Source organism: Amphibalanus amphitrite, unplaced genomic scaffold (genome assembly GCF_019059575.1).
Source record: "Amphibalanus amphitrite isolate SeventyFive unplaced genomic scaffold, NRLGWU_Aamphi_draft 000013F_arrow, whole genome shotgun sequence".
Classification (NCBI taxonomy): Eukaryota; Metazoa; Arthropoda; class Thecostraca; order Balanomorpha; family Balanidae; genus Amphibalanus; species Amphibalanus amphitrite.
Genome location: NW_024881509.1, coordinates 1984205 through 1992716, shown reverse-complemented (window position 1 = coordinate 1992716; position 8512 = coordinate 1984205). Strand labels below are relative to the sequence as shown.

The window sequence follows — 8512 nt, the reverse complement described above, 5'->3', positions numbered from 1 at the left end:
TTGCATATCATTCGACTCTGCTGCTCAAGAGGAACATAATGGTACCATTTTGGAAGCTCTCTATCTTTATTATGTGACAAGTTATTGGCACAAACGTCATTTATTTATTTATTTATTTCACATAATCCGGTCATTCCGCAGTACAGGGCTATTCATAGACCGTCGTCATACATAGGGGAGAGTGGGGTAAGATGCCCAGGGTGGGAAAGACGCCCCACCCCCTCTAGCGGCGAAACAAAGAATAGAACCTGGAAATTAATGTTCTTAGCGTAAAGCGGAAGCCTGCCTTGTTAACTGCACATAAATTTGCGAAGCTCAGTTGGGCAACGGCTGGCTGGTGATTGCATGTTTTTTATTTGCTGCTTTCAAAAAATATTTTGGTGTCAAAACATTGTAAATATCAAAGAAGGTAGATAATTTTTGCGTCCCTTGCTATAGTCGTGATACATTAACATGCGTGTACTGCGTCCCAAACAGTTTGTTTCAGGGTGTAGTTTTATGGCTAACAAATTGTACTGATTTAATGATACTTCGGTACCTTGGGGTAAGATGCCCCCTGTGCTGATGGGGAAAGACGCCCCCCCCCTAAATCCGTAGGCTGTCCTTCAAGCAGCCCGTCAAATCATTTATTACATACTTGTGATGAGAGACAAAAGCAAATCTGGGACTATTGAGAGTCCAGTACGGTCGGGTGCTTCCCATGCCGGTCTCTCGGCCCACACAGCGACTTTTTGGGCGGCATCTGACTCTGAGAGCCCTCACGACGGCCTCTGTGGGCCCCATTATTGGCTCCAGGGCCCCTCACGACATCCTTTGAGGGCTCCCACATATTAACACACACATATTAATACTTTTGAGGGCCCTTACGATGACGTTTGGTGTCTACTGCAGGCTCGAAGGGACTACTGATTCGTTCAGGCGATTCACGTGCCCATTTATGTCACTTATAGTGCAGGGGGCATCTTCCCCAACGCCAGGGGGCGTCTTTCCCACCCTGTGGGGTAAGATGCCCCCTTTCACTTCTTCAGGAAAATGCTTAATAGCAAAAAAAGTAATCATATTTCAGGCACGAAAGTGTGATATTTTTGGAGAAAAATGATGTCGGCTTCCGTTGAAACTAGAGGTGTCAATCGGAACCGAAAATTTTGGAATTCCGAAAATTTCCGAATTTCGATTCGGAAATCGGACGGACAAGTGACAAACACTTCAGACATATTCGGAAAACTAGTTGAAAATAACAAATTTCTTAAATAAGTTAAAGTTCAAACTTATTTCCATTATCAAAATGCAAATTGCAAAACATGTCTTCGAAATTGGCAGGGGATATGTGGTTCATACATCATTAATATGTATGTGGGATTCACCGTTCGCTTTGTCACACCGACTGGAGCCCGGTTTTCTCTCGTGTGGGTTTGACGGATCAGTGGGCCGCCTTTACTGAGCTACTCCTACCTATCCTTGACTTTCATGCTCCTTTACGATGTCTCAAAATCCGCAACCCCTCTGCACCCCTTGTCTCGGACACCACCCTGCGACTCATGGCACGGCGCCGTGGACTTCTTGCCCGAGAGGGCCGGACTCCTGCCTTCCTCACCCTGGACAAACAAGTAAAATCTGCTATACGTCGTGACGTTAAAAACGACATTGCCAGCCGGGTGAGGAGGCAGGGTCCGGCCTCCACTTTCCGTAACCTTCGGCAGGTGATCGAGGGCAAGAGGTCCACTCAGCGTATCGTGCCTGAGGCCACCCCCAACGAACTTAACAGCTTTTTTTGTGGGGGTCGGCCCTCGCGTCGCGGCTGAGGTCCGGGACAGGGGGGAGCCTATCCCCCTTCCCTGCAGGCTACCTAGGGTAGGTGCCTGTGCCTTTTCCTTAAAACCTATTTCCCTTCAGTCCCTCCGATACATCCTTTTTTTCCATGAAAAACTCCTCCTCCTCCGGCTCCGACGGTGTCAGCATCCGGATCCTTCGCCTCTGTTTCGATTCCATCAGTCACATCCTCCTTTACTTCGTCAACACCTGTCTCACAACTTGTGAATTTCCCGCATCCTGGAAGCACTCCATCGTCTACCCCATCCACAAAGCCGGTAATCCTACTGATCCATCCAACTATCGACCTATCTCCATTGTTCCTGCCTTTGCCAAACTTGTAGAAAAAGTTGCTCAGCAGCAGCTGTACACCTACATGTCTGGCAACCATCTGTTTTCCTCATCCCAGCACGGTTTCCGCTCTTGTCTCTCCACAGAAACCGCGCTCGCCACCGTATCCGATCACATCCTCTCTGCCACCGACCGACAGGAACTCACTCTCCTCTGTCTCCTCGATCTCTCCAAATGCTTTGACGTGATCGACCACGCAAAGCTTCTGTCCAAACTTCAAACCTATTCTATCGATCCGACCTGGTTTTCTTCTTACCTCCGTGGCCATACCCAATCTGTTTGCACAGCTGACGGGCGAGGAAATCGAGTCCTCTCCGATCCTCTACCCAATCCTATCGGCGTGTTCCAAGGATCCTCGCTCGGTCCGCTCCTGTTCCAAATATTTGCCAATGACCTCCCCCTCTACGCCCCTGGGGCGCACGTGGTGCAGTACGCTGACGATACTCAAATCTTACTATCTGGCAAAAAAGACTCCCTCCCTCATCTCATTGCAACTTTGGAACAAATTTTGGACTCATTTGACGCCTGGTTTCACACCAACGGTTTGAAAGTTAACACTAACAAAACTGAACTAATCATGTTTGGCTCTCGTCAAAATTGCCGTGGCTTGGATCCCATCTCGATTCGGTTCCGTGAGGACACGATCCGTGAGGGCCCTACGGTGAGGAACCTTGGCGTGATTTTTGACAAGCACCTCACCTGGGACTCTCACGTATCGGCCCTCGTCCAAAAATGCAACGGTATTCTCATCGGGCTGTCCCACGTGCGTCACCACATCCCTAGTGAACTCCTGCCTACTGTGGTCAGCGCCTTGGTCCTCTCGCACGTCCGTTATTGTCTCTCGGTCTACGGAAACGGCTCGGACAAAAACATACAACGTCTCCAAAAAGTCATCAATTTTGCGCTGCGCGTTGTGTCTGGCCGAAGAAAATTTGACCACATATCGGACGTGCGAGAGGAACTGGGTTGGCCCACCGCCCGTCAGCTGTTCGAAATCCACTCACTCAATTTCCTTCACAAAATACGCTGCACTGGGGAGCCGGAGACTATAACCTCTGAAATCCTGACCAACTCTTCCCTGCGCTCACGCTCGACAAGGCGGGACACTGATCTGGCTCTCCCACGCTTGAGGACCGAAGCAGGGAGGCGCCGTCTGCTCTACAGCATCGCCCAGTTATACAATCGCCTGCCCCATGATTTTAGGAGCCTCTCTATGGGAAGTTTTAAACGCTCTGTTTCCGAGTTGTTTTTACGTATTTAGGGATGAGTGAATGGTTCGATATGTTTGCTGAGTGCTGTGATTTGGGTGCATTTTAACTCGTTTTCCCCTTTTAACTCAGACGCGACACTCAGAATAGCCATTTTAATATGGAGAGTGTTTTAATTGTCAATACAATACAATACAATACAATAATAATTATAGTGCAAGATGAACATAAACATAATTGCATGTAGCAGGTAGTTCTGAGTCAAATATATACCTACCTATACTTTGCCAACTTTTAACTCTAAATTTGAAAATGTGTTTACGAATGGCAATAGCCAATAGGTGACATTGTTGTCAGTAAGCCCATCATAAGATAACACAGTTATGAATATGATGTACAATCATTGACCGATGGGAAGCACTAGACACCAAAGCAGTTAAGAAGGAAATCCAAAAATAGATTTGCCTCACTTGAAAGTTAAAGGGACAGTATCATCGAAAAAAATCAATGTATGGAGCTGATTTTTTTTCTTACTAGCATTTCTTATTTTTCTGAATCAGAAAAACATAGTTTGAGGACCGAACTCGGTGAAAAATATTTTTTTTCATGAGCGAGTCATTTTCATGAGCGAACCACCACTACAAGCATGGCCGCCACTTTGGAAGCCTGCGAAATTACTACAGAACTGGCGCAGATAATACATTATTGACGCTACGCTTACGCGGCCGCTCTTCTGATTGAGTTGTCGTTAGGGAAAGGCAGCATTAGGCATTGCCCAGAAGATATCACGTGACAATATTCTCGTACTTGAAGCAAATGTGAAGTACTTTAGCAGATCAGATGACGTCATACATATACGTCATACATTGGAGGGAGATTGTGATTCAGGCTGGAGGAATTCCTTTGTTGAGCCGCTAGAATCCGAAGGAAACAGCGGAAATTGCCTACGACTATTTAATGAATTTAACGGTGATGAATAAGTGCGAAAAACGTTTTGGCTTTATAAAATTTGATGAAATGACCAGGGTAAAAGTTTTATTACTGGCGGTCAATTCAAAACGGCGCAAACATTTAAACAGTGAAGATAGTGAAGCACGATTCAAAGTGTAGTACACCTTTCGTACTTTGAGCGGCGATAGCGGGATAACGGTGTGGAGCTTCGAGGATCGGTCTTCAGTTCCCGGACCAGAAAGGTGGGGCCTATGCAATGTCAAATTTCATCAAAATGGTGATACTGTCCCTTTAACAGAAGAGGCTGAAAAAAATTGCAAATATTAAGGTGTGCCAAGTAGCACAAGAGTCTTACCTAGAACCTCTTATCATAAAATCATCCCCTTCCACCCCTTCCCCCCAAAAAATATCCGTGCCGAAATATCGAATACAATAAATGCTACATAATGCCGATAGCCTATCCAAATAAACTGATTACCAAAAGATGATGAAATGCGGCGAAAGCGTCATAAATGTCACCTAAGGAAAGATGGCCCCCGGATGAGAATCAGAGGAGACACAAAATGACGTCTAAAATAATAAATACAGTCAGTTTGCTTAACAATTGAATAATTTTCGAAAAATTATGATATTTTTCAATGCATATTGAATTTATATTAAACAACTAATGGTAAATGCACTTCAATAGGACAAATTATTTGATAATGACGTCATATTATTGATTTACTTTCACATCATCGACTCAAAGCCGGATACCATGTTCCATTCTACCGAGAATGGTAGCATGAAATGTGTTTTCCTTTCTACCGAGGATTACAAATTTTTGCTTGTGAATTTCAGTGAATTTGTGTTAAATCATAGCAAGTATTTTCGTTTTTGAGATCGCTTATTTTGTTTCGATATTCAGAGATGTGTGGCTCACTGAAGAGCACGTTTCTTCCAGATGGTGCCTACCTATCTCACATGTTTCTTCTTACATGAACTTGAACTATTTTGCTTTTGCAAAAAGTGTTCTTCTTTACATGTCAGCCAGTGTGATGTAAGATGAAGATATGCATTATTGTAAGTGACTAGCTTCTTGCATTATTGCTGTATTATTTCATCATCAAGTGGCTTAGTGTGAAAAAGGGGATGCGGCAAGAAGTCAATATTTGAGAACACAAGTTTGAGGGATAAGGCAATGTTTTGTATTATTCCTGCCTACTCAGCTTCAGTTGTAGGCTGTAGCACATTTTAAAGAAGAATAGGCTTGTCTCAATATGCTGTATTTGTGTTGTATATCAGATTAGGCCTTTTGCCCAAATGCCCATTCCCTACTGCATATGATATTGCTTCAACATTTTTAGTTGCCAATATTTTGCACTCAAAACCAGAGGGCGGATATCCGTTATTTAGTTATCATGTGGTACATAATAACATATACCTAATATAGATCAATTCCCCATCCTCTTTCCATATCCAGCTTTCGGACAGTTTTCGGACAAATCCATGCCTTGGACATTTTTCGGACAAAAGTTAGCTAGGATTTTGGACATTGGACGGACATCGGACAAGAAATTTCTGAAATTGACACCTCTAGTTGAAACTCCAAGTTTTTGATTTCCGATCGTCATTTTCGAACAATATAGGGGAGAGTGGGGCACATTCGTGCATGGGGCACATTCGTTTTCAGCAGTTTATGGGAACACGAGTGACTGCACGAGCTCAAGGTAAATTATGGAAATATGTCTATCATTGCCGCCCTTCGTTCACCGAAGAAGACATCACTGTACCTGCTGTCATGCTTGATAAAAACGCAAATTTGTAATATTCGTGAGCTTTCCAAACTTTTCTCATATCATCCATTTTCGTGATCCTGACTCGGAAATGTGGTTCAGCTTTTCAAAATTGGGGGTGAAGAAGCCCACTCTATTCACGGAACTGCTGCAAACTTGTTTGTTGAAAAAGTGTCATTTTTTCAAAAAGAAATTTTGAAATATATTACTAATAACGTTGTGGGGCAGGTTCGTGTACGCACTGCCTGGGGGCACATTCGTGCATATTTTTTTTTTTAGTTTTTGCGATTTATGACTTTATCTGTAGTAGGTTTCTCTAATGACACTCGCCTGACTCAGTCTCGACTGCTTGCGACGTCGTGACGAGCAATTCACGCGAACTTGGCGAGGTCACGGAGGCCGGCAGTTGGCACATTCTTGTTGGCCAGCCCATTCTTTCTACATTTGTTGTGCAATGCATTCTTGTCGAAAGGAATTAAGTGAAATGACCCCCTGCCAATTTCCTTTGGTAAATTTCTGGTAATGCCCGGTAATTTCTCGAATTTTGCCGGGTGAACGGAAGTGCCCCATCTCTTGAACGAATGTGCCCCATAGGTGGGGCAGTTTCGTGCAAATGTTCAGAGTTAATAAAAGTCATTTTTTTCTAATGGAAGCAATAATTTTATAGGATAACTTTTAAAGAGGAAAACTATCTGCAATAGTTCCTTTCCATACTACAATCAACAATTTTGCCATTGCACTAACCAAAGAACAGATATATGGGTTTATCCATTTTTTGCACGAATGTGCCCCACTCTCCCCTATGACATAGTAAAACCCTGGGCATCTTTCCCCACTCTCCCCTAATAATTACACACGGTAAATCGCGGCACGAACCTGGCGTTTAAAGGGACTATCCCACCTTCAAAAAAGTACCGTTCAGGATTCGGAAATGTTACTCATGATATTTTGACGAATTCTGCAAGTTTTTACGCGTTTTCATCGTATACTTTTTGAGATATTGCGACTTTCATATTTCATTGTGACGTCATTTATATCGAATCTGTGACGTAATGAAGGATTTACTTCATGTCAATGTGAGGGGAAATTTGGCAGCAAATATATTTGCTCTCAAATATGACGCGGCTCATACAATAACCAGAGTGTCTCTGATTGGCTTATTCGTAAATCAAGTGATACTTCACTTGAATGTGTGACATGCGTTCAAAAGGCAAATGAGTAATGACGTCATCAAATGGCCGCTAATAGAACGAGATAGGGCCTTAGCTAAGGCCCACTTTTCAAATGAAGGGAACGAATTTCTTCAACACCACGAAACTGAGGATATTGCGACCAGGATATATAGTGGTTTCTAAACCTGGCCGCCAACTTGGCTATCTCAACTCAGAACTAATGCAAAGGTGGGACTATATATTCCCGACCGGGGCTGGGAAAATGCGTTTTATTCACCGAGGTTTTTGTGCGGAGGACCGAGTGCCGGTAGGCACGAGGTCCGTAGCAAAAAACCGAGGTGAATAAAACTACATTTTCACAGCCCAAGGTTGGGAAGAGATTTACCACATGCCGTACCGGCGCAACACTTACTATCATATTCATTTGATATTTTACACTTTAATCTTAATATTGTGTTAATATTATATTAGTACTATGTTCATATTTATAGTCACTGTGATTATTTTTTGTGTTTTTCATTATTGGGCTGCGTTGAGTATGAAAGATGAAATTCCTACTTCCCCCTTATTTAGGGTTTGAAAAAGCTGAGGATGAAGATGGTGGAGCGCCAGAACCAGAAGTTAGAATAAAGATATGGAGTCCAGTAGGAGTGAGGAAACCGTGAGGAAAACTGAAAATTGGGTGAAACGCTGAATCAAACGCGTCTTGGATCCCAGCTGGAACAATATCAAATGTTTCATTGTGGCACGTTAAGATGCTTCACGCATTTAAATTGATCGTTTTTTTGCGTGCATTATGTAGAGATAATTATTATTCCGATTTCCGACCATGTTCTGCAGCAATAAATACATTGGCATTGGAACGATAACCTTGTTTAGTTGAATTACGTTGACAGCAAAAGTAAGTAAACACGCAGTCACTTACTTTTGCTGTTGCTGTTAGTGAATACACAATCCGTAAATATCTTCTTTGAAATTGGTTCTTCCGCTCAGAATATTCAGTAAAATTTTGTCTGGGAAAATCAAAAAGCCCTAGGGCCGAATCGTTTCCCAAATACCTTCAACATTAGCCGAGGCGGGCCGAAGCCATTTCCCAAATGCACGTGCTAATGTTAAAGGGATATCTCGGCATGTGGTAAAGTCCCTTTAAGCATGCGTATTGAAGTGACATCGATGTTTTCACTGATAACGAATTGGTTGTAAAGGCTAGCGGCACGATATGTAAAAAGTCTCTTTCCATGGTTGT

At 43.3% G+C, this 8512-nt stretch overlaps 1 long non-coding RNA gene across 1 annotated transcript; it reads left to right on the top strand.

Annotated features, from left to right (window-relative positions):
• The first annotated feature begins 5810 nt into the window (after positions 1–5810).
• LOC122383676 lies at positions 5811–8180 on the top strand. The gene is made up of 3 exons (XR_006256872.1): positions 5811–5897; positions 7585–7588; positions 8169–8180. It is a non-coding gene; the product is annotated as an uncharacterized LOC122383676 (long non-coding RNA).
• The last annotated feature ends 332 nt before the right edge of the window (positions 8181–8512 follow it).